The following is a 26211-nucleotide window of genomic DNA, read 5'->3' as shown; positions in this document are numbered from 1 at the left end:
TGTGTGCTGGTGGCCAAAACAGAACCAGCCAAGCCTCCTTTTGCAGTGACTGGATCTTGATCCCAGACCCCCTAGTCTTCTGAACCCACAAGATCAGGCCTTGGCCAACCCTGCCAGACAGGCTTTGTCCCCAGCCCCTTTTCCAGACTGACATGTAAGTAGGTGGCGGGCTGTTGAGTTTTCCAGCCGGGTTTGTTCTGCAGGGAAGTTAGGGAGGGGCTTTCCCATCCCATCTGGTGCTGGGTGGGGTCTTAGTTGGCAGAGGGTAAAGGCCCGGAGCTGACCCTAGACCCTCGAGAAAGGTCATCATTTAAGAATGTTTCTTAGGCAGCCCCACAGGAGACCCACATGTGGATGTGGTCAACTATAGTTTCCGGCTGTCTCACTTCTGCTGAATTTCCGCAATTTCTCATTTCCTTTAGGAAACAAAATTCGTCTGGAGAGAAGTATGAATAATCATGATGACACACTTGGCAATAGGGACATTGGAAACCTTGCCCTGAAGCTCACAGTTGATGTCATTGTTGCCAAGGTCTTGAGCAGTGTATACCAGGGAAGGGGGACAACTGAGTCACATGGCCTGGGTTCAAATCCCAACACCACCACTTAACAGCCAAGTGACCTTGGGAAAGTCACTTAACCTTTTTTACAAATTTTATCTATTTAAGAGAAAGAGAGAGCAAAGGCGGTGGGGAGAGGCAGAGGGAGAGGGAGAAGCAGGCTCCTGGCTGAGCAGGGCATCCAACATGGAACATGGTCCATCCCAGGACCCCAGCATCACGACTGAACTTAAGGCAGATGCTTAACCGACTGAGCCACCCAGGTCCCCCAGTCACTTAACCTTCTTTGTCTCAGTTTCCTCATCTATGAAATGATGATGATACCTGCCTCGTAGGATTGTAAGGTTTAAATTAGAGAACATGTGTCAGATGTTGTAAATGGCCTCTTCTGTAGTAGCTCATTCAGTCCTGACCGTGGCAATTGCTGTTATGAACGGGCACAGTTGAGATTGAGAACTGCTAGCCTGTAGTTGGGTTCAGGTGCAACCAGAAATTGGAGGAGAGGAACAACAAAGCGTCTTTCCTCTCCAAGTCTGTAGTTTGGGTAAAGAGGCTTAATTTTGGCATTTAAAAATATTACTTTTCACTTGATGTTTAAAATCTCACCAAAAAGCACAGGTGGGAGACTTTAAAGGGGGGAAAAAAATCTCTCTCCACTTCTCTATACACACCCTGCTAATAGTAGGAAAAAAGACTTGAAATAAACCAACATCTTTACAGTGGTTATCCTTTGGTGGGGAGATTATGGATAACTTTTTATTCTTCTTTGCACGTTTCTTTATTTTCCAGGGTTTTATTTTTATTTTTTTTTTTTTAAAGATTTTATTTATTTATTTGACAGAGAGAAATCACACATAGGCAGAGAGGCAGGCAGAGAGAGAGAGGGAGGAGGAAGCAGGCTCCCCGCTGAGCAGAGAGCCCGATGCGGGACTCGATCCCAGGACCCTGAGACCACGACCCGAGCCGAAGGCAGCAGCTTAACCACTGAGCCACCCAGGCGCCCCCATTTTCCAGGGTTTTATTTAAAGATTTTACTCGTTTATTTGAAAGAGACAGAGAAAGAACAAGAGGAGGAGGAAGAGGCACAGGGAGAGGGAGAAGCAGACCTCCCACTGAGCAGGGAGCCCAATGTGGGGCTCTATCCCAGGACCCAGGGATCATGACCTGAGCTGAAGGCAGCTGCTTAACCATCTAGGCACAACCCCCCAAGTTTTTTATATGCATATATGTTTGCATATATATATATATATATATATATATGCGCATTCTCCCTTTCCTTCTGCCCCTCCCCACCTCCTGTGCTCGCTCTCTCTACTTTCTCTCTCAAATAAACAGATAAAATCTTAAAAAAAAAAAAAAAGTTAAATGATCTTTTCAATGCCTATACCGCTTTCATAAACAGAAAAAATATGTTCAAAAGTACGGAATCACAGGGCACCTGGTAACTCAGTCAGTTAGTGGCCAGCTCTTGGTTTTGGCTCAGGTCATGATCTCAGCTCAGGGTCCTGGGATCAAGCCCCAAGTTGGGCTGTGTGCTGAACAGGGAGTCAGCTTGAGATTCTCTCCCCCGCCCCAAATAAAAATAAATCTTTAAAAAAATTAAATGAGTGATGCCTGGATGGCTCAGTCCATTAAGTGTCTGCCTTCAGCTCAGGTCATGATCCTGGAGTCCTGGGATTGAGTCCCATGTTGGGCTCCCTGCTCAACGGGGAGCGTGCTTCTCAGTCAACCTACCCCTCCCCTGCTTGTGTGCTCATTCTCTCTCTCTCTCTCTCTCTCTGACAAATAAATAAAGTCTTTTTTAAAATAAATATTTAAAAATTTTAAAAGTAAGGCATCGTGTGAGCTGTGGTTTCTGGGGAGATTGGGTAGAATTCTCCCAGAATACAGCCATCTGTTTAATGTTTGTGTCCCAAGAAGTCTGTGTTCCAAACTTCCTTTGTGAGATGTACTTCAGCTCTAGAAAATTCCTACTCAAAAAGTTGTTAATATCAAGGCCAGGTACTAATCAGCCACCCCTCCACCTGCCCATGCCTGCTGTATGTGCTCACTTCGTCTCCCATCCTTTTCTTGAGATGAAAGAACTCCAGTGCTTTTGTGACTATGACCTCAAGAAGGAGCCTCATTTTTAAAATGAGTGTAACAGTAATAAGTACGTCCTAAGCTGCCACGCATCTCAGTTCACTGCCATGTACATCTGGGGGCTTACTTGTCAGCTGACATTATGAATAGCAACAAAACGGAGAACAAAACGGGGGATTGATGTATTCAGCAAACATGGATTGAAGAGCTGTTCTAGGCCAGTTACCAGTGAGCAAGGTCGACACGGTCCTCCTCTCCGCAGAGAGAGGGGAGAAGACATAAGAAACACACAGAGCCACACAGACGTGTCCTGTGTCCTAAACGCTCAGACGGATAGGATTTTTTTTTTGGAGCCGTAGAACAGGGGCTTCCCAGAGGCTCCCCCAAGGAAATGAGGTTGAAGTAACATGTTCTGGGTGCAAATGGAAAAAGTGAATTTGGTGGACATCTCTAGATAAGCCTCGCCTCTGAATGTTTCCAGCTGCGGGCAGGGAGCGCCAGATGGGTGTTGCTATGGAAGCATCTTCCAGTTCTGACTTCCTGACCGAGTTTATTTCCGAGTTTCCCGTGCCCGTGCCAGTTCCCAGCTGTAAATACAGACGTGGTGGGGGTCCCTTCTTCCTGCGGCCTCATAGCTGTGCAGAGAGCGGATGTGGCTGGAAGCCAGCCCGGGAGCCTCCTCCCAACAGAGAGTTCATTGCGGAACCTGCCGCGTTGTGGCTTCTCTTCCATCCAGGCTCTTATTCTCTTTTTTTTGTCCTCTTGTGGGACTGTGCCAACATGCCCCAGCCTGTGTTTTGAAACTTTAGACCCCAGCTTGTATTTGATGGAGAAATGAGCTCATGAGGGCTTCCTCCACCACCCAGCTACCCGGAGAAGTTGAGTCAAATCTCTTTCATCCCGATCTCCCACTGAGGCTAGATTTGCCACCCTCCTGACAGAAACTGGGCTGGTTGTTCTTTGGGACTGTTTGTGAAGAAAGGCCTTGGCCGACCTGAACAAAGAAACAGCAAACAAGATGGGGGAGGGGTGTAGCTAATTGCTGAGGGAGATGGAGACCTTTCAGTTATCCTCCAGTGCTTTAGAATAGTAATTGCTGATGTGTTGAGAATGTACAATGCGCGAGGTATTCTTTAAATCCTTTTAATCCTCTTACAACCCAATGAAGTGTTTATCATCATTATCCCCACTTAACAGCTGGGAAAACTGTGGCCGGGGCAAGTTAAGTCCTTGGCCGAATTGCTGGACTTGCTTTTAGAGCACCTGGGGGCTTCAGGTGAAAAAGGAGGATTTAACCAGAGGGTGCTGGATGATTCAGAAAACCAGAAGCAGGGGCACTTGGGTGGCTCAGTGGGTTAAGCCTCTGCCTTCAGCTCAGGTCATGATCCCAGGGTCTTGGGATCGAGCCCCGCGTCGGGCTCTCTGCTCAGCGGGGAGCCTGCTTCCCCCCATCTCTCTGCCTGCCTCTCTGCCTATTTGTGATCTCTCTCTCTCTCTCTCTCTCTCTCTCGGTGTCAAATAAATAAATAAAACCTTAAAAAAAAATAAAAAAGAAAAGAAAACCAGAAGCAAAGCAGGAAGGATTGTGTACTCGGCAGTTACCTGGTTGCAAGTAACAGAAACACCACAAGCCCTAGGGGAAAGGATGGGCTCCCGCAACTGGAAGGCCCAGAGGGGTGGGGTCAACTTCTGGGCTGGTTGGGCCAGGAGCTCGGGGCCATCACCAGTGACCCACTTTTTTCCGACCATCCATTCTTCCCTCTCATAATCGGGTCCTCCTCAAACCGGGCTGCCCTGGAGGATGCAGACTAGCTGTCAGCACTGGTTCAGGTTCCAGACTCCCTTCCTTGAGGGAGAGGGGAGGTATCCAGGCCTCAAAGGCAGTGGAAGGTATCAGAGCTGCTCTCTGATTGGACTAACTCCAGTCATGTGACCTCCCCTGACCCAGTCCCTGGCCAGGTGGGTTCGCCGTGGGGTTGGTTGCTCGTGCCCAGACCATAACAGGAGGGGGAGGATGGGTGCTGTGAAGGGCCAGAGGATGGGAACCAGAGCACCAGTGCCACTATCAGGATTCTTTCCTTACAGCTCCCCTACCCCCTACCCCTCCACCCATATCTGCTTTATTCATTCTCTTATATTCTTTCTCTCTCTCTACCTTCCCTTCCACTGGGTGGGAAAGCTGGCCATCGGCAGACCCCGAGTTGTACACCTTACAGGACACGTCCCCGCAGAGAATAGCTCTGTGTTCTCTCAGACCAAGCCTACCACAACCCAAGGAAGACGAGGTATCTCCCTTTGGCTCATTAATCAGGACCAGGAAGGAGTTCTCAGGACAGGCCCAGCTGAGACCAGGTGCACTCTCCTTGGGTTGATTAGCTATAGGCAGGGATGGGGTCCTTGTTCACTCTGTCCTCTGACCTCTCCTGGGTGCCTATTGTGTCCTCTTCCCAGGACCTCTAAGGTGGGAGTCCTCTAAGCAAGACCCTGAGGACAGGGATTGGGCCGTACTTTTTTACCGTAGGGACACTAAAACTTCATTCACTCCTGGGCCACTAGAGGATGAGGGTTGTCCCACACAGTGTCCACGTTTCCAAAGCAGCACCCTGTGGAGAGGCGGGCATGCTGTGGCACCAGCCTGCCGCCTGTCCCTAGCCTCATCCTGCAGGTCCCTCTGTGTCTGCCTCCCAGCCACCTGGCCTGCTTCTGGTTCTTTCGATGCAGGGCATTTGTGCCCTGCCCCTGGCATGCTTCCTCTTCTCCCTGTCTTCCCCTTACTCCTCCCCGCCCAGTTGTGGCCGGCTCAAGCTGACTCTTCTTTCAGATCTCTCTTTAAACATCACTGAAAAGGGCCTGGTCCTGCTACACACCACCCTTCTTCCCTGAACTCCTCAGCTGGGGTATTTGAGGCCAGTCATACTCTTGATGGTATCAGCTTCCTAAAGGCAGGGGCTACATCAACTTTGTTAAAGGTGCAACCCCTTCACCAAATACACACTTTGATACACCAAATACATACTCTGTTTCATTCACTTCCTCAGCAAGCTGAGGAAATGAATGAAACAGTAATAGTAATGTAATAAAAACAATAGCTACTTCATAATGGGAATACTACTAAGCAAAACTTTTAAACAATGACTCCCATTTATCAAATATAATAACAATACTAATTTATTTATTTATTACTTTTTTTTTTAAGATTTTATTTATTTATTTGACAGAGATCACAAGTAGGCAGAGAGGCAGGCAGAGAGAGCAGAGGAAGCAGGCTCCCTGCTGAGCAGAGAGCCCGATGCAGGGCTCCATCCCAGGACCCTGGGATCATGACCCGAGCTGAAGGCAGCAGCTTTAACCCACTGAGCCACCCGGGCGCCCCTAACAATACTAATTTATTAAGCAGTGAGTGCCAGCCATTATTCAAAGTCCCTTACCCATGCCATCTCATTGAATCTTTCTTTCTTTTTTTTCTTTTTAAGATTTTATTTATTTATTTGACAGAGATCACAAGTAGGTAGAAGCAGGCAGACAGAGAAGAGAGGGAAGCGCTCCCTGCTGAGCAGAGAGCCAGATGCAGGGCTCAATCCCAGGACCCTGGAATCATGACCTGAGACAAAGAGCAGAGGCTTTAACCCACTGAGCCACCCAGGTGCCCCTGAATCTTTCTTTTTTCAAGATTTTTTTTTATTTATCTGAGAGAGATGCATGAGTTGGGGGAGAAGCAGACTCCCCGCTGAGCAGGAAGCCTGATGCTGGCCTCGATCCCAGGACCCTGAGATCAGGACTTGAGCCAAAGACAGACGCTTAGCCAATGGAGCCACCCAGGTGCCCCAAGGAACACCTTTTAGTAGTAGTTCTCATACTGGAATCTGAGGGAAGAGTGTAGGTTTTATGAAGATGCCAATACCAGTCAATACTCTTAACTATAAAACTAGCTCATTTTAGGTTTCCACAGTAGACGTTGTGTTCTTGGCGGTGTGTGTATATGTATTTTATATACAGACAGACGTATCCAAAATTATATATCTGTATGCATGCATAGGGTCTCATTACTTTATTCAGGTCTCTGCTTGAATGGCTGAGACACTGCCTCATGCAGGCCTTCCTGAGCACCCTGCCATCCCCCTCTGTCCTCTGCTGTGTTTCTCTTCATAGCACTTATCATCTGACCTCATATGTTTGTGTGCCTTGTGCCCCGTTCTCCTTGGCACGTGAGCTCTGAGGCAGGCGTCATTGTTCATTCCTTGTGCTCATCTCAGCGTCCAGAACCGCATCTGGCTCCAAGTAGCCCAGTGAGTGTGTGCTGAGTGACCATGAACCACGGATGTGGACCTGCGGCCCCCAGAGGCCTGGCCCTCCTTGCATAGAACAAACTGGGGCCCACTGCTGGTTCTCACTGGAGAATAGGCGAGAAACTGCCCTAGACTACCATTTGTGCTGTCAGTCATGCTTCTCCGTTGACTCCCATTTCCCTGAGAGAGACAGATACAGGCCAGGGTCTCTTCTGCTGGGGCTTCTGCTTGCAGGGCACTGACACAGAGAGGCGGGTGTCGATAGCTTAGATTCTGCTTGTTCTGGGCAGTTATTCCCTGGAGAATAGACAGCAGGAGACAGAAACTTCCATTCTGAAGGCCTCCCTCCTCAGGAGGACCCCGCACTTCAGCCCTGTGCATAATGTCGTCCGAGTCCAGTTTGTCTGGGGGACACCCTCAGATGTCTTTCCAGATCTCATTCGCCATGACAGCTTTGCTAACATCTTTTGGGCCACCCTCTCTGCTGGGCACTTTGCCAGTCACTTGATACCTGTTAGCTCATTTAATCTTCCCAGCAGTCCCATCGAGGATAGAAATTACTCCCCCTCTCCGCTCCCCAGTGTATTGTAAGGAAGCCTGGGACTCAGAAAGGTCTGGTGAGGAGTCCTGGGGTACATGGTGCTAAGAGGCGGAGCTGGGACTTGATTCTGGCTCTTGCTGGTTCTGGAGATGGCCTTCTCCCAGCCATGTGGCCTTACCGCTCCTCCGTCTGCCTTTGGGATTCTCCCTGTGACTGGAGGAGGACGGTCTGGTTTCCTATAAAGTGATGTGGCTTGTTCATCATGTCGCAAAGCCCTGCCAGCCCGCACGAGGCCTTGATGGGTTGGAGGAAGTAGGTGGAGGGCTTTTTGCTTGTTTATTTCTCACAGACATTCACCACACAAATGACCAAACTTCTCTTTCTCATTGGGACTGGTTTCCATCTTGGGCAGCAGAGGGAGTTGGAAAGCTGCCAGAGGAACTCTGTTATCGTCCAATCAGATCTGTCCATCCACGGCTGAGACCCCTCCCACATGGCTCCATCTTACCCAGAGTAAAAGCCATGGTCCTCACCATGGCCAACCAGGCCCCACGTGATCTATCCCCATTATCTGTGGCTTCATCCCCTCCTTCTGTTCTCTCACTTGCCCCGGTCCAGGTCCCGAGCCTGTCTCAGGACCCTTGCATGGGCTCTCCCTGCTACCAGGAAAGCTGTCCTCGCCTACCCACAAACTCCCTAATGTCCTAAAAGCTTTTGTCTGTATGTCGCCTCCTCTTCTCTGTTTTTCTCTGTACCACTTTTCTAACCCATCTTTTACTTACCTTATTGTTCATCTTCTCCACTAGAATCATTAGCTCTAGGGTCTGTTCACCTGGATCCCTAGTGGCCAAAACAGTGCCTGACACTGAATCAGCTGGCACTCAGTACACATTTCTTGAAAGGGTGAATGGGCTCCCAAGTATGGAATGGTCCAATCTTGCGCTGTTGTGCTGGGGGGGGGAAATGGCGTGTGGGGGGTCATGTTTTTGCTCCTCAAGCCTCAATGAGCTACTCCCCTGCCAAGCCACAGCTCTGGGCTCAAATGCCAAGGTAGATAAGCCCTGGTTCTCCAGGCTGATTTAAGCCATGGAGGGAGGATGCATCTGCTGAGTAGAACACAGATCCTGCACCCATGGCCTAGCTGCAGGGGAGGCTGTGAGAGCCAGTCCCTGGACTTGGTCATATTTGGTCAGGGGAGGTAGGGCCAGCCTTCTGCTAATCCTGGGTGGGATTCCCAAATCAGAAGAAGGATAATGATTTGCAAAGATTATGCAGCCAAAATGTCTTAATTCTTTAAACATTTTATTAAACTATATCTATATGTATATAGATAAAGATGTAGATATAGACATATATATATAAAGATATAGATACAGATAAATAATAAATAAAAGCAAGGGCACTTGCTGAAAATGTGTAGCTAGATGAACTTTCACAAACAACACAGTGATGTGACCAGCTCTAAAAACAATATTTCTATCCTTTCCTGTTCTCTCCCAGTCAGTCCTCCCTTCCAAGCAAAACCACTTTTTTTTTTTTTAAGAGTATTTATTTATTTGACAGAGAGAGAGATCACAAGTAGGCAGAAAAGCAGGCAGCGGGGGTGGGGGAAGCAGCTCCCTGCTGAGCAGAGAGCCCAATACGGGGCTGGATCCCAGGACCCTGAGATCATGACCTGAGCCGAAGGCGGGAGCTTAACCCACTGAGCCACCCAGGCTCCCCTAAAACCACTCTTTTGACATCTGTCTCAAACCTGGCTTTGAACTTTATGTAAATGCTTATTTGTGTCTGTCTGGCCTTTCTAGTCAGCATTAGGTCCATGAGATATCCTTGTCATTGCATGTATTAGATTTCATGCCCGCTCACTCCTGTACACAGTCACAGGGAAATCTGACTGGCAGGAAGAAGCCAGCCTTGAGAATAGATAGAGCAAAATGTGCAAAGGCCTTGGGGTAGGGATAAGTTGGGAAGGGAAAGGAGGCCAGTGTGCTGGGAGCATTTGAGCAATGGGTAAAAGGAAGGGGATGAGGTTTGAAGGATGTTTAATCAGGAAAGCTATCTGATATGATCTCTGTTCAATTTGATTGCTCTGTCTGTGTGTGATGAAAACCTAGGAAGGCAAGAGTGGACTCTGGGACACTAGCAGTGGATCTGATGGAGTTGTCCAGGTGAAAAGTGAGAGTGGTAGCTTGGCCTAGAAAAGAGGAGAAAAGAAACGGATTCAGGATGTATTTTGGAGACAGTAGCAACAGAACCTACCAGTGAACTTGCCATGAAGGACGAGGGAGTGAGAGACCTAAGATTCCATTGTGTGTCTGCTTCTCACTTTATCTGCTCATCCCTGCTGGTGGCCACTCAGGTTGTCTCCCATTTTCCTCACTCAGTGAGGCCGCTCTAGCCAACACCCACAGGCACACGTTCTTGCTGAGCTGGGTCTCAAAGGATCAAGGACAAGGGCTTCCCAGGCAGAGGGAATCGCTCAAGCAAAGGCTGGGCCCTCCCTTGCACCGCGCCCAGCTCAGACCCGAGGGTAGGCTGCAGCACGGGAGCACAGGACCTGAATTCACCACTTGCATGGGTGGATCCGCTGCCTATTTTGAGATGTTTTCTCATGTTCTCCCATCCCCCATCTTCCCCAGAGCTGCTTTCGCCTCCAGTCCCGTCCCCTCTGCAGGTTAGTCCCGGGTGCCCACCAGCAATGGAGCAACAGGTGCTCCTGTCCAAGCTACTGCCCAGCGCGTGAACCTTGCTGCGCATGGGGTCAGCTTTGGTGTCCTGTCTCACGACCCACGGCGGGGCTTAAAAGCATTGGCTGGTGAGGCCGTTGGTTGAGAACCAAGCCATCGAGGCTGCCTGGCCTATAGGAAGTGGATGAATGAGAAGCCCTCTCACTTGTATGAGCTGGATTTGCTTGTGTTCTTTGTCCCCTGTTCCCTCCTATTTCTTGTCTCTGGCCTTGTTCTTGAGAGTGTGGGTCCCTCGGGCAGCCGCAGCTGCTGCTGGCCTCCTCCTTGGCCCTCTCTGAGAGACTTTAGGCATTTGGGGCAGCTCAGTCAGCGTGAGTTTAAAACAGTGTGGCCTGCAAGCATCCGAAGAGAGAGAGCCGTGGGTGCCCTCCGGCCCCTGAGGATCTGGCTCCCACCCTGACTCGGGCTCCTCTCTGACACTGTTGGAGGGGCTGGCCACACCGCCTTGTCAAGATGAGTACCTCGGGAAGTCTGCTTTCTGCCCGCCCAAGGGCTGTGGAATAGGAGGAATTGTGGATCACGGGAAGGTAAAATCTGACACGTTTCAGCCCCGGCTAGGTTAAAAAAAAAGGGGGGGGGGAGGTCAGAAGGGGACAACCTTGAAGGAGAAAAATGTAGGGCATTAATGAGCTCAGCTGAGTACTCTCCCAGCTGCCAGAGGACGTGTGAATCATCGCAACCTCTTTAGAAGACAGCCTGAAAAAGAATTTTTATTTATTTTTGAATGAGCAGTATATGCACGTGATAAAACATTCAAATGACACCCAAAAGGAGGGACGGTGAAAAGTAGGTGGCTCTCTCCCCACCCCCATCCCGTCATCCATTATAACCTAGTTCCCCTCCCGTGAGGACACCCATTTTTCAGGTGTGTTCTTCCAGAGTTACTGAATCCAAAGATAAGCACGTCCTACACACACAGTTCTACACCTTGATCTTGGAACCATTCCATAAGAGAACTATCTAATATTCCATAAATAGCCTTCAGCGCAGCACCTCCACTCCTGAGAATCTACCCTACAGGAAAGAAATGGCCCCAGTACCAAAAGATGTTCATTACAGAATGGTTTGCAGTGGCAAACGAATAAAACCCTGGAAATAAAATTCCCATTTTTCAGGGAATGATAGAGTAGAACCGGGCACATCTGTACTGTGGAATATCCACTGCTAAAAAGAGTGGGTGAAAGCCTGCTCGTTGATTTGGAGGCTTTTTCGTGATATGTTTAAGGGAAAGCAAGATTCAGAGAAGTCAAGCGATATGATCCCACTTATGGAAAGTCCAGTGACAAAAGCTTATGCATTTTATGTGTTTGAGTGGTGGTATCGTACCCTCATTCTCGGTCCACCTTAGGGACCTGTTGGGAGGGTGCCCCGGCTGGCAGGTGGAACGTCCATGGCATTGCTGTTGGAGAACACACACCCGGACCTTGGTCAGACTAGGAGAGGCGAGCGTGGGTACCGCGTGAGAAGTCCCTTCTAACCGACCATGACAAGCACTTTGTCCTCCTTCCAGTCTTTGTAGAATGAAACATGCAGAGTTCAGCTGTTTGAAGCGTTCAGCACGACCAGATCTGCCGCCAGTAAGAATAACACGGGGGAGTTCTAGAAAGTCGAGGTATCGGGGGCCCTGGCTGCGCTCCAGATGCAGCTTCATGGGACAGGCAGCACAGACGAGCCTGCCTTACGTCCACAACCAAGCCCACCGCACACGAGCCACCCGTAAAATGTTTCTCACATCCTCTTCTTAAACCAGATGAGCCCTGTTGGTGGGGAGCGTGGAACCAGAAGGAAGGCTCTGGGTGGGCACACCCCGGCAAGACCACTGCGTGGCACTAGACCGGGGGCACTGTGTGCGCCGTGGCCTGTGACGGCAGCAGCCGTGGCTCTGTGAGATGCCACGTGCCTTCCCCTTTCCAATTTCTGGTTCCAGAATAAGGATGCATTCTTCCGGGGTTCTGGTGTTGCCCTCAGAATGGGTGTGGCTGCAGTGCATTGGGGCTAATGACCCATTCGGGTTATAACTTGTCTTGTGCTGGGCTGCACTTGCAGTGGCAGGGAAAGCTCGAAGGGGCAAATAGAGGCTCGCTGACTAGACCATGTTTATTCACGGTGCTTGCTCCCCCTCTTGACCGTGTCCCTCACCCCTGCCCACTCCCTCTAACAAGACAGGGGACACCTCCTGTCTCTGGAGCAGCATCTCTTCCTCTCTCCCCTCCTACAGTTTCACCAGAAGTAAGAGCTGCCTTCTTCCTGGCTTATCCGCTCCTCTGCCCACCTCAGAGGTAGAGGGGTCCGCTTGTCACCGACTTAGCAGCTCTGTCCCGCACAGGGTTTCTATATGTATAAAAGGACAACCCTCAGGTTTCTGGTTTGAGCAGATGGGTAGTCGATGCTGTCTAGTGGCCACTCTCTGCCAGTGGATGGGAGAGACACAGGAATGGGTAAGGTAAGGTGAGGACATATAGATGTTTCTATATGTATATATACATGGGGAAAGAGAGAATTTAACATCTTTATTGAAAATACAAAAATGTGTCCCCAGCCCGAAAAAGCCAGGCAGTGATTTTGTTCATTTATTCAATTCATTTAACAGACATTTGGTGACCTGCTCTTGTTCTGTGCAGTCTGAATCTGGCAGAAAACCACTCTGGAAAAACTCACGAGACCTGCGCCGTCTTCCTTTTTGGTCTAACCCTCCCGGCCACCCCATCAGCAAGGCCTGCGTGTCCTCAATTTGAAATTCACGTCTTTACCAGCCTCCTCCTTCCCATCCCTCCGCCGCCAGCCTGGTCCCAGCCACCACCGCCTCTCCTTGCACAACGCAGCGGCCCCCTCGTTGTTCTCCCTGCTTCTTCTGAACCCCGACAGTCTCTCTGCAAGAACCAGAGGGATCTTTCACAAATGTAAATCAGGACATGTCACGTTCCTGCTCCCCATCAGACTTAGAATAACAAGCATGTGTCTGAGCTGGGCCACAACGATCTAGCCACGCAGGCCTCCTGTGGGTTCCCTTGAACAGACTCTCACATTCTCCTCCATCTCCTGGGATACTCTTTTTTTCTTTCTTTTCTTTCTTTTTTTTTTTATACTTTCATGAGATACTATATTATCGACACAGCAATTGAATCAGTGTAGCCCCTCGAGTGTCTTTTAATTGAGGTATAATTCACAGGCCATAAAATCCACCCTTATTAAAGTAGACAATTCAGTGGGTTTTGGTGTATTCACGAGGTTGTACAGTCATCGCCAGTATCTAATTCCAGAACGTTCTCATTGCCCCTTCTCCCCAAAAAACCTGTACTCATCAGCAGTCACTACCCCCCCACCCTCCCTCCTCCCACCCCCTGGCAACCACTAATCTACTTTCTGTGTCTATGGATTTGCCTCTTTGGGACATTTTATGTAAATGGAATCCTGCAGTCCGTAGTCTTTTATGACTGGCTTCTTTCAGCATGATGTTTTCAGTGTTCATCTACATCATGCACGAACCAGTACTTCATTCTTTTTCTGGTTGAATAGTATTCCATTGTGTGGATGTGTCACGTTTTGTTTATCCATTCTTCAGTTGATGGACATCCTGGGGTGTTCTTACTTCCACTTTTCTTTTTTTTTTTTTTTTTAATTTTTTTTTAATTTATTTATCAGAGAGAGAGAGGGGGAGAGAGTGAGCACAGGCAGACAGAATGGCAGGCAGAGGCAGAGGGAGAAGCAGGCTCCCTGCTGAGCAAGGAGCCCGATGTGGGACTCGATCCCAGGACGCTGGGATCATGACCTGAGCCGAAGGCAGCTGCTTAACCAACTGAGCCACCCAGGCGTCCCTTACTTCCACTTTTCAAATGGCTTCCTTCTCCTTTCTCTTTAGCTCTGAGCTAAAATCCACATACATACATACATACATACATAAAATACATACATACATAAAATCCACCTGCATTTCCTGAATGGTTCTTCTTACCATTTCCACTCAAAAAAGTATTTGTTCTTCTATTTATTTTCTGTCCCCCGTTCTAGATGGTAAGGCTCGTAAGGACAGGAATGGTGCCTGCTTTGTCTACTGTATCGAGCGCCCTACCACGCACAGTGTCCAGCGTACAGTAGTGCTTAATAATTGCTGAACGAATGACCCAGTAGATCTCCCCTAGTTCTTATTTTACCTCCTCATAAGGCAAAATGGTGGTAACCCCGTTCAGTGGGAAATTCTGCGTCTAGCTTTCTGCCCAGTGCTGAGAAGAGATCGAGGGTCCTCTAAAGCCTGTGAGCACTCTACATGGTGGCTGGTTTCTAGAGGGATTTCTCTGGCGTAGAAGGCTCTCCCACTGACCATCTGCTGTGTAAGGCCACAGTATCGTCTGAAAGTACACTTGGCTGCCGGTAGCAGAGTCGAAATAACACCAGTACAAATTCCACAGAAGATCGTTGCTCCTGTGAGCAAAGTGTCCAGAGGTTGGCAGCCCAGGGCTGGTGTGGCAGCTCCACAGGATCCTTCTGTCTTTCTGCCTCACCGTCCCCAGCAGAAGGCCTTCATCCTTAAAGTGGCATTGTGGTCCAGTATGGCCTCTGGAATCAAGCCAGTGAGTCGAAGCCAGGAGGGAATTGGGGTTGGGGGGATGGGCACAAAAGCATAGTCCGGCTCCAGGGCTCTGGTGAGGAATTTTCCTTGAAGTCCCACCTCTTGTTGGTCACCCCTAGCTGCGGGGCAGGTCAGGAGATGTGGTGTTAACCGAGCACCTGGAGAAGAAAGGGGAGAATGTCTGCTGGGCGGGCAGCCAGCACCCAGTAAGTCCATTTTCTGCCCACAGGACCCTCGGCCCTGGAGCCAGCTTCTCCTCCCTGGCCTGGACCTTCAGGCTCCCTTCCTTCCCTACGTGGCCAGAATCAGAACAATGCCTTTCTCTGCAGAGAAGGGGGTTTTGAAGCTTTTCATGGGCCTTCAATGTAAGAAATTTACCATGTCACCAGCAAGAAGAATAAACGTTAGCTTACCTTTATTGAACGCTTACTACATGACGGGTTCTGCTCTAAAAATTTTTCATGGAGTAATTTCCGTAGTGCTTACAACACCCCTATTATTATCCCCATTTTATAGGTGAGCAAACTGAGGCACTGATAGGTTGAGTAACAACCCTACATGGTCTTGCTGCTAATAATGTTTTTTTCATTCTTTCCTTTCAATATATGGTGAATAAGAGGATTAACAAATAAAGCCTGACCTATTTTGGTAGAGTGACCACTGTTCTACCTTCCATCTGATTAGCTGAGATCTGGGGACTGCTTTGTGGAAAAGCACCCAACAGTCAGCCACACTGACGGGCTGTTTTTATGGAGTGCAGGAAGGGGTTTAACTGTTGGCACATCCAGCAAATGGCTGGTGACAGGAGGAAAAAGGATTCACAAGCTATGCAGGATTTCCCCAGCCTGTGAGCCTGGGGCCAGCAGAGCACAGTGTGGTGCCAGCGGGCTGGACTTGGCCCCTAGAATCGCAGTCTCCTTGACCACTCTGAGACGCCCACAGGGAGAAGGAAGGCTGTTCCAAATTCAGGTCCTCGGGGAGTTAATTCAGGCACCCAAGTCCTCTCTAGACGCCTGTGATCACTCATGCTTAGTGGAAATCTGATTCCCAAAGTTCATCCCTGAGCCGAGTCCTTTGGAGACACCTTTGTATTGTGTTAGTGGCTATGAGAACCTTCTGGGGGGTGGCACGGCACGGGCACAGGGCCGCCAGAGGCCAGCTGTGACAGGGTGAAGTATTAGTTAGGCGTGCCTGTGGCTGCAAGTATGGGTCTGAAGTGGTGCCGTCATTTTGGTACAAAAGATGTGTCCAATGATGTGGTTCTGTGGCGTGGCAGAGGGCAAAGTGAACACCAGCCCTGCTCTGGCTCTCTTGCCCCCTCCTGGCCACAGATGGCTGCTGCACCCACCTTCCCTGGGGGGCCGGGGTACCTGAAGAGTTGAGTCCTTCTCTGTTGGCAGACTGGTGTTCTGGGGACAAGACGGACGCTCTCAAAACCAAGTGTTACCTCCGCATTCCAAGCTGGAACAAAACAGATGGGGAAAGGGATGAAGGACTATGGGAAAGAGGCTGACCACGTTTTTTTTTTTTTTTTTTTTTTTAGATTTTATTTTTATCTGACAGAGATCACAACTAGGCAGAGAGGCAGGCAGAGAGAGAGAGGGAGAAGCAGGCTCCCTGCCGATCAGAGAGCCCAATGGTGGCACTCGATCCCGGGTCTCTGAGATCATGACCGGAGCCGAAGGCAGAGGCTCAACCCACTGAGCCACACAGGCGCCTGAGGCTGACCCTTTTTATGAGGAGAACACGCTCCTCAAATCCCTGAAGGAGAAGCCTTCACCTACACTAACATGAAGATATGAGCCAGACCCACTGGGTTCAAATCCCGTGTGCCATCACCTTGCTCTAGGATCTTGGGCAAGTTACCTCTCTGTGGCTTCTGTTTGCTGGTTGGTTAAAAATGGAGATGCTACCAGATCCTTTTCACAGGGCTGTTCTAAGGGTTAAACGGGTTGATAGTTAACTGAACAGAGCGCCTGGCATGTAGTCAAATCAAAGCAAAAACCTCGTGCTTCAGGCCAGAGTGAGAATTTGCAAGGCCACATCGGTCTGGGAACTCAGCAGGGAATCCCAGACCCCAGCCAGTGGGGAAGTGAAGTGTGTCACTGAGGTTACGGTCTCTTCCTCTTTACAAGAAATTGCCAACCGCTCTCTCAAAATGTCTCTTCCTATGTGTGCTCCCACCCGCGGTGACAGAGAGTTCCCCTCAGTCTACGGCTTTAGTACATTGGGTGTGTCCAAGTCCGATGTTCTGGCCAGGCTGCTGTGCGGGAAACGGTCACACAATGCCGCTTTGCCTCAGTAGTTCTCCGCAGACGTCTGTCTTATGTCACAATTCAACGGAGTCGCTTGGGTGAGGCTGGAGGCGGAATGGCCATGGGACGCCCCCGGCACAGAGAAGTCCTTCCTGTTCTGTGATCCTTCTTTTCGGTGGGGGGGGAGGACAGGAAACAAGGACATAAGACCCTCCAAGTCAGTGCACCAGCCTCAGTCATTATCTGCGGACTGAATCAATCAATGAAAAAACTAGCACTAAGTCGTTAGTGTGTTATTAATAGAATATAGGTCATCAGAGAAAGCATGATTAATTGCAAGATGATCTCAGCGGCTGCCGTACAGTATCGCAGCCGAGGACCTAGATTTTTCCCAAGGCAGAGTCTTTGCACACAGCAGCTTTGCTTTGTTGGCAGGAGGGTAAAGGCCCACCTCTATGAACAGGTATCTTCCTATCACTCTTGCAAATCCCTCTTTCAAAGACGAGGTGAGGATGGGTATAATGAGAATCTTCTCTAAATGAAGGATGATGGAACCACTTTATTATAGGCCCCTGATGCCCCAATGTGAAGCCCTGGTGAAGTCTGGAAAGGAGAAAGCAGCTTCTAGCAAAAAGCCCCAGCGAGCCGGGTTCCTCCATCCGCCGCTTACACGATGAGCTGCATGGAGGACAAAGGTCTGGCTGCCCACATCAGCGTTTGGTCAGGAGAGGCGGGTACGTGTGGCCAGGCCCTCTTAGGGGTTTGCTGAACACTGCCCAGAGTGTGTGTCCTGCTCCAAGACAGAAAGCACAGGAGAAAGCTGCCATCTCTGGGTGCAGTGAGAGAAAAGAGCACATAGGCATGGTGCTAGGCTTTGGGGCTCACAAGCCTGCCCGCTGGGAGAGCAGGTGCCGGCAGTCAGACTCTCTGACCCATAGGATTAGCAACCGCATCTTCACTTGGTCTTCCAGGAGGACCAGGCAGAGGGGAGTGGAGAGGTGTAAGTGGCTGAAATGCCTGCTTCACAAGATTACAGTGAGCATCAAAACCAAGGGCAGTAGCATGTAAATACTTTGAAACGTGGTATGAGACTGGTTGTCCCTGTTACTGTGGAGCAGCGGATCTTCTGTCAGATACTCCCCTGAAAGCCCAGTTTTTAAAGCGGAGGGAGCAGCCATCGGTGAACAGGGGTCTGGGGGCCTGCAGCCTCACCCGCTGCCTCCCCTTCCCTCTGTAGTGTCCCCCCTGAGGACCGCACCTCCTCGGGTTCTGGAGGGGCCTGGCTCTGCCTCCAGCTAGGCCTGGGCCCCACACAAGTCACATGAGCGTTCTGAGCCTCAGTTTCCTCATCCATCAAGTGGGCAGTTCAGTCTAGGTCGGGTTGTTCTTCACCCATTTCCTACCGACGGGGTCTTTAGAGAGGCCTTTGTCATTGATGAAACAGTGTTTTTGTTTTGTTTTCTGGAGAGACATGATCCTTTCAGCTTAGAAAGGATCCCAGTCACCCAAACATGAAGGAATGCGCTATTGATTGCTGAGGTTCCCTTCCGGTTGCATCAGTCAGTTATTTCTGTCTTGTAAGAGACAGGATCTTCCCAGCGCAAACTAACGGGAGCTGCAAAGGGAAGCTAATGGCTCTAGGACCTGAAAGTCCCCAGGCTGGCCTGACCAGAGTCAACACTCAGGTGTCGTCAGGAACACACCCTTCTCCACTTCCGGGCTCTGTCTCTCTCAGCTTTGACTTCATTCTCCGATGCCCCCCACCTCTCAGGTGGCAGAGAGCCCTCAGCAGCCCCCGCCTTCTATCCCAGGTCCTCCCCCCAGTACTTCCCACACACTTTCCAGGACCTACACTGATTGGCCCTGCTTGGACCCTGTGTCTCTCCCAGAGCCAATCACTGTGGCCGAGGGGAGGAACCAGTCAGGTTGGGAGTCAGGCCAAGATACCCTCTCACCCCCAGGTGCTGTCCTCTGGGATTCTGTTTCTTGGGGCAAACCCTAGGAAGCGAGATGTGTGGCCCTATGAGTGTGGCCTGTGTGACAGACAAGTGGGCCAGCTGGGCTGGGGCTGTGGTGGGTGTGCTGGGACCACTGAGCAATTCCAAGGCCATCCTTCTTTCCCAGGTGGTGTGAAGAGGGACTTCACTGGGAGCTCTGGGATCCTGGCTGAATTGCTGGCCCCATAGCCCACCTTTGCTGCCGTTGGCCCCAACCCCTCAGTGTCCTCCCCATGAGACCCCATACTGAGGGACAGGACAGCTCCCCCCGCCACACATCACTGCTGATGTGCTTATTAAGAGCCATAGACCTCACTTTAGAGAAGGGGAGGGGGAGAATGTGAGTGGCAGAAAAGCAATTTCCACTGTCATTTAAAAAGGCAGCTATTAAAATTTTATAGGAGCTTTATTGCAGGGGCCTCCCGATCATCCCAAGACTTTTTTTCTTAATGGAAAGTCTGGCGATAAAGGGAAATGTTCTGGGTGCCTCTGATTCCCTTCTGCCCTGCAAAGCATCTTAAAACCCATGATTGTCAGGGCTTCATAGACCAGCGCAGGCAAAGCAACTACCCAAGAGACTGTTTCTGAGCTTTTAAAGACTATGTGTTTTTCTGTTTGGTGTTTCTATGTACAGTAACTGTATCTAATTTTATTTTGTGCTTTCCTAAATGGTTTGGTAGTGAGCTATGGGAATTGTCAAGAACTGCACTCAACTCTGTCCTTCAGTGTTTTTGTGAACAAATGGAAATTCAAGTCAGCCTGCTTAGGTATCAAAGGAAGTGTTTCAACTCAAGGTCTGGGACAGTCTGTACTGAACAGCTTCAGGTGTGGCTAGATCCAGAGCCTCCCAGGTGGTCAGGACCCTGTTTCCTTCTTCCTGGCTCTGTATGCCCCTGTGTTGGTTTTGTTGTCAGAAAAGCTCTGAGGCAGCTCCACGTATTTATCCAACCAGCTAAGCAGTGCTCCAGGAGAAACGAACCATCACTTTCCTATAGTCCCAGGACATGGCCTGAGGCCACTGTTTATTGAAGCCAATCACCTTGGCTTCAATGCCAGGGCCACCCTAAACTCTCTCTGAGGCCAGGAGCAGGGACAAGGAGGTTCAAGTGGCTTTACTGGCCCGGTCTGGATCATATGACCACCCTTTCAGTTCCCTTCCAGCTCATGGTGGAGGTGGGGGGCATTCCCATAGGAGTCCCAGGTGCTGACAGGGAAAGGTCAGGTTCAGGGGACTGACTCAGAGAGGGAGACGAATGCAGGGTAGACCCAAACTGTAGGTGCTCACAAAGATCTGAGTCTGTCCCCACACTCACTGGTTATTATCTTCCTTGGGGACCTGCTGTCCCATCGTCACTCTAGCTGGTGTCTGGCTTCAGGTTTCCTCATCCCAGGTCCTTGGACCCTTCCATCCAAGGACGGAATTCAGAGGACCATGAAGTTGGCTGGGGGAAGAAGTTACGTCTTTATTTCCTCTACTGTCTGAAATTAAGCATTTCCTTTCCTTCCCAATGAGGGGCACAGGCCACATTGTACTGGCAGTAACTGTGACTTTGTCGCCACAAGAAAGTAAAAATATTTCAGTATCACATTACAGTTGTTGGAGATATTGCAAAATATCATTTACGCCCATCTGTTTCTAAATTACTCTAGTTATTAGACCCACCACTAGGATCTCGTAATTTAAAGCATTCATAAAGAAGCACGAATATTACTGTATCTCAGATTAGGGGTTTTTTTCTGCAGATACTTTGATATCTGAGTATAATTGGTTTCCTTTATAACCTTGTGTGTTGTATTTTGTGCACTTAAAAAGATGATTCTAAGGAGGAGTCTACAGTCTTCTTTAGCCGGTTGCCAATGGGGGTCTGTGGCACAGGAAAGGCTGAGAAGCCCTTTTGGCTTCTCCAGGAGCCTCTAGGGGCAAGATTATTGAAGATAACCTGATTCTTGGATTCTGGAAAGTTGGCTAGTTGCTTGCTAGTTTTCCTTCTGGGAGCTTCCTTGAGCTGGCTAGAATTTGAGCTTGGCCTTAGTGTTGGGTAGCGTTCAGACATTTTGGTGCTGGGGAGGTGGGGCAGGGAGGCATTGTTAGCCTGTAGTTAGCGCTCTTCGTGGACCACCGTGACCATTGGCCCAGCCGAGTAGTCAGGAGCAGGCCCTGGAGCCAGGCTGCCTGGGTTCATCCAGCTGTAATAAACTTCTGACTGGCTGGGTAGCCTCAGCCAATGGACTCTTTACCCCCTCTGTGCCTCAGTTACCTTCTCCATAGCACAGACGAAAGCATAATGTCTATTTCTTAGAGTTATTGAGAGAGTGAAATGAGTCAGCGTGTGTCTGCTAGGACAGAGCCTGGCAGCTGCGGAGTGAGAGTCATTAACTTAATGGACATTCCCTGTAGGAAGGTTCTAGATTATCCCCTCAGATCTCACCTCCCTGCCTTAGTGAGTACCTAGCCTACCTCACAACTGAAATGTGAGGGTGAACAATACAGACAGTGGCTGCTCAGCCTGGAGACATTCATTCATCCATTAAAATATCCATTTAAATATGAACAACCTAAATGAAATCTTTAAAAAAAAAAAAAAAAAGGGCGCCTGGGTGGCTCAGTGGGTTGGGCTGCTGCCTTCGGCTCAGGTCATGATCTCAGGGTCCTGGGATCGAGTCCCGCATCGGGCTCTCTGCTCAGTGGGGAGCCTGCTTCCTCCTCTCTCTCTCTGCCTGCCTCTCTGCCTACTTGTGATCTCCCTCTGTCAAGTGAATAAATGAAATCTTTTAAAAAATAAATAATAAATAAATAAATAAATATGAACAACCCTACTAAATATTCAAAAACATAAATTAATAATATAAAGTTGTCACTGAAATATCCATTCATATATGAACAACCATACTGAATATTTTAAAACATAAATTAATAATATGAAGTTAAGGCTGGACAAATGCCACTCCTCTGCTCATAGTTGTCTGAAGGAAATATCCTCATAGTGGCCTTCCATCTTCCCCTGTCACCTTCCTGCCCTCATCCCCTCACTCACCCTGCACCGGGTACACAGGCCTCCTGCCTCTCCTACAATGCTCCACACTCATACTTTGCCTCAGGTCCTTTGCACTGGCCATCCCTGTGGCCTGGAAGTCTCTTGCCCAGATAGTCACAGTTTCCTGCATTAACGTGTCTGTCCTCTTCTCAGGCTTCCTCTGACTAGTCTGGGAAGCAACAGTCCCATCACTCTGCTCACCCTGTTTGGTTTCCCTCAAGACACTCACCGCTCCCTAACTCCACATTATTTGTTTGTTGTCTTCTTCCTTTCCTGGAATTATCTACTCTCTGAGGACAGCGGCTTTGACTTTGGCTTGGTCACTGGCGTTCCCTTGGTCACTAGCCAAGAGCACGTATTCAATAAATATTCGTTGAGGGAATGGGTTTGTGACTGATAGAAACTGGAGCAGGAAGGCTCAGGTTGGCCAAAGACGTGACCTCGTGTTGTTCTCCGCAGATGTGCAGCCTCTGACCAGCCTCAGCTCTCCTGGGACCCTCAGGGATCACTAGTGTCTGGAACACACAGAGGGTGAGTACAGTGTGACTCTTTTGTTTCCTTAAATGTTGCGGCTGGAACACGTAGGCCTCTTGTTATTTTTAAAAATTACTTTAAAAAGGATCAAGGGGAACATGTAAGTCTCCTTCACTGTCCTACGTGTCACCTGCAAGCCTGCTGTCCTCCCTGGGAGTTGGTTACATCAGCATTCGGGGGTGGGGGGCGTCCTGTCAGACCTCCTCCCGCACATGAACGGCCCCCCTCCCGCAGAGGCACACTCCCTGCTTCTCATTCTGAGGAGGGAAGAGGCCACGCTCCACGTGGGCACGTTTCCTACCATGCCCAGCAACGGCAGAGCTTTGAGATCTTTGGTCATCGCATCTATCGGTATAGCACACGTTTTTTAAAATTCAGTTTTAATTTCAATTTTAACTCCATTGAATTTTTAAAATTTACCCAGAATAAAGGTCCCTCTTTGATGTCCAGTTCTTTGGGTGTAAGGAAATGCACTCGGCTGTCACCCCCATCAAGGTACAGAGTGGCCCCCTCACCGCCACCCTCACCTCTCCACCCCATGCAGATGTGCCATTTCCTTTTGGGCTAAAGATACAGTACAGGTACTTACACAGTATTAAAATATGTATGTATAGTAAATAGATTTTGTGGTAGAAAAGATTTTGAATATATTATAATTGGGTTCCTGGGGTCTTTGCTAGTGAACATCCTCTCTTGTTTCTTTGGCGTAGACTGAGCCGTGGCATTCCAGTTGCTAGTGGGGCATCTGTAAATGAGGATACCGACCTATGTTGGCAGGTTGCAGGCAAGGTGCTTGGAGGCAGCAGGAGTGGGGGTATTGTCTGATCCTCAAAGCACCAAATGACCCTAACAGTATGGAAAGTGGAGGCCAGTTTCTGGCATCTGGACTCTGTACGCAGGCAGTGCTGCTGGCCAAGCTGCAGGAACCAGGGAGTAAAACTTGGGGAACTGAGTGAATCTGGACAGCCAGTTCTCCCTTGGCTATTTGTTGGGTCTTTTCACATCCCTTCATCCTGGCCTAAGGCTCTGCCCACTTACCCGGAGTGTGTCTGTGGGACAGTGTCAGGGGGCCACATTTCCGTCAAATAATGCTGCTTTTTGTTTTTTTAAGATTTTATTTATTTATTTGACAGACAGAGATCACAAGTAGGCAGAGAGGCAGGCAGAGAGAGAGGGGAAGGGAAGCAGGCTCCCTGCTGAGCAGAGAGCCCGATGTGGGGCTCGATCCCAGGACCCCGAGATCATGACCTGAGCTGAAGGCAGAGACTTAACCCACTGAGCCACCCAGGCACCCTCAAATAATGCTTCTTAGCACAATTCTTTATGAACTTTTTTATTTTGGGGGTGGCCAGGTAGCTCAGCTTATTTGAGAGAGAGTTCTCTCTCTCAAATAAGTAAACAAAATCTTAAGAAAAAAAACAAACCTTTTTTATTTTGAAGGGATTTTAGGTTTCCAAAAAGTTACCAAAATCATATGGGAAGCCCACATATCGACCCTTCACCCAGCGTCCCCTCACGCTGCCATCTTACGCACCGTGGCATGATTACCAGAACCAGGAGATGAGTGCTGGTCCGGTACGATGAACTTAATTGCAACAGGGTTTGGTCACGTTTTTCCTCTTTTCCACCAGTGACCCTCCTCTATCCCAGGAGCCTACTCAGAATGGCGCACTGTGTGTGGTTGTCCTGTCTCCTTCATCTCCTCCAGGCTGTAATGCCTCCTCAGTCTTCCCTTGTGCTTCCTGACCATAACAGTAAATACGCATTTAAGCCCCTACTGTGATGTCCTTTCTAGGCACTGGGGCTTCAGGAAGGAACAAAACAGAATCCTTTCCCTGTGGGAACCAACATTCTCCTGGAGAGCAAAGCAATAGACAGACAAACAAGTGAACGTAAGAGAAATCGGGTGGGGAGAGCTATAGCGATGGGTAAAGCAGGAAGGGGGCTGCCTGGGGGGAACACGGGTGATTTTAGGCAAGGTAATCCAGGAAGGCCTCTCTGAGGCGGCCCCGAATAGAAGCAGTATGGCAGATGCCCAACCTAATTCTTCCACCGGCCAGTGGGAAAGCTAAATCAATTATCTCACTTCGGAAGGGGGTTTCCGGAATCCTGGCGAACAGTACAATGCGTTCCCTCTCCGAGGGACAGCCCCTCCTTAGCTCTTGCCCTCTGTTGCCCTGTGAAAATGCCGAACATTGCCCAATCTTGTGATTTTTTTTTTCCTCGATAGAAAGCAAAAATGAAGAATTCTCGCTAGTCCAGTGAACCCAAATTATGCTACATCAGATAATTTTCAGTGATTTGTGGATGAACATGTTTTGTTTGTTTACATTGTATTTGTTATTATTAGTTATTAAGTTACTTTTGCAGCAAAAGATGCCAGCTTTTCATTTTGGTGGTACTGTAGTCTTCTTTTTAAATTGTGTGTGTGTGTGTGTGTGTGTGTGTGTGTGTGTTTAAAGATTTTATTTATTTATTTGACAGAGATCACAAGGAGGCAGAGAGGCATGTGGCGAGGTGGGGAAGCAGGCTCCCTGATGAGCAGAGAGCCTGATGCAGGGCTCGATCCCAGGACCCTGAGATCATGACCTGAGCAGAAGGCAGAGGCTTAACCCACAGAGCCACCCAGGCGCCCCTATATATTTAAGTTTAAAATGAATTGGTTTCTTGGGGCGCCTGGGCTGGCTGGTTGGTGGAGTTGCGTGTTTCTTGGTCTTGGGGTGGTGAGATCGAGCCCCATGCTGGGTGCAGATTACTTAAAAAAAAAAAGAAAAAATTTTAAATGAAAATGAAGTATTTTAAAGAAAATATTAAGTGAATAATTGCACAGATGGGACTAGATGCAGCTGAAAAGGAAGAGCAGAATATGGTGACTGAGGCTTTGCAAACACTGTTCAGCCCCCGTCTCCCCCTCTTTCTCCTCTAAGTCGGGGTTCTCATTCAGGGACCTAAATGGAGATTGGCAAACTATTCGTGTGGACTTATGCCCTGAGCCATTTGTGTTACGGTGGGTGCATGAGGCAGGAGTGCTTTTATTTACTTTTTTTTTTTCTTAAGATTTCATTTGACAGGGAGAGACACAGCAAGGGAAGGAACACAAGCAGGGAGAGAGGGAGAAGGAGGCTTCCCGCCGAGCAGGGAGCCTGATGTGGGGCTTGAACCCAGGACCCTGGGATCATGACCTGAGCTGCAGGCAGACACTTAATGACTGAGCCACCCAGGCGCCCCCAGGAGTGCTTTTAGCTGCAACAACAGAAAGCCCAGCACCCAGCTGTTGAAACAGATGAGGACTGATTTCTCTAACGTCACAACAAACCTGGAGGCACTTAGCTGGGAGGCTCATTCAGGGATGATAGTGGTGTCCTGCCTGGAGCTTCTTGGATTTGCTCAGCCTTCCCCTCCGGGTCGCAAGGTTGCTCCTGTGGCTCCAGCTGTGACAAGGAGGGGGAACGTCAACCCTAGCAGCACATGCTTTCCAGTCATGGACTGCTTAAGCATTCCCCCCTCCCAAAATCCCCCCAGAAGATTCCACTTACATATCACAGGCCAGAAAAGTGTCACGTGGCCTCCCCCAGCTCCAGGAAGGTGGGAAATTTCAGTTAGCTTT

General features: G+C 49.3%; 1 protein-coding gene across 1 annotated transcript in view; it reads left to right on the top strand.

Moving 5' to 3' along the window:
• LOC101691954 (signal-induced proliferation-associated 1-like protein 3) overlaps positions 1-26211 on the top strand; it is a 207917-nt gene that overhangs the window by 68057 nt on the left and 113649 nt on the right. Inside the window, exon 3 of the mRNA XM_045075894.1 lies at positions 22530-22601. The gene's annotated coding sequence lies outside the window, so the exon portion shown is untranslated. The remainder of the gene's footprint in view (positions 1-22529; positions 22602-26211) is intronic.

The sequence above is a fragment of the Mustela putorius genome, unplaced genomic scaffold (genome assembly GCF_011764305.1).
Source record: "Mustela putorius furo isolate JIRA1106 unplaced genomic scaffold, ASM1176430v1.1 tig00000174_pilon_pilon_pilon, whole genome shotgun sequence".
NCBI classification, from domain to species: domain Eukaryota; kingdom Metazoa; phylum Chordata; class Mammalia; order Carnivora; family Mustelidae; genus Mustela; species Mustela putorius.
This window is presented reverse-complemented; position numbering and strand designations above follow the sequence as displayed.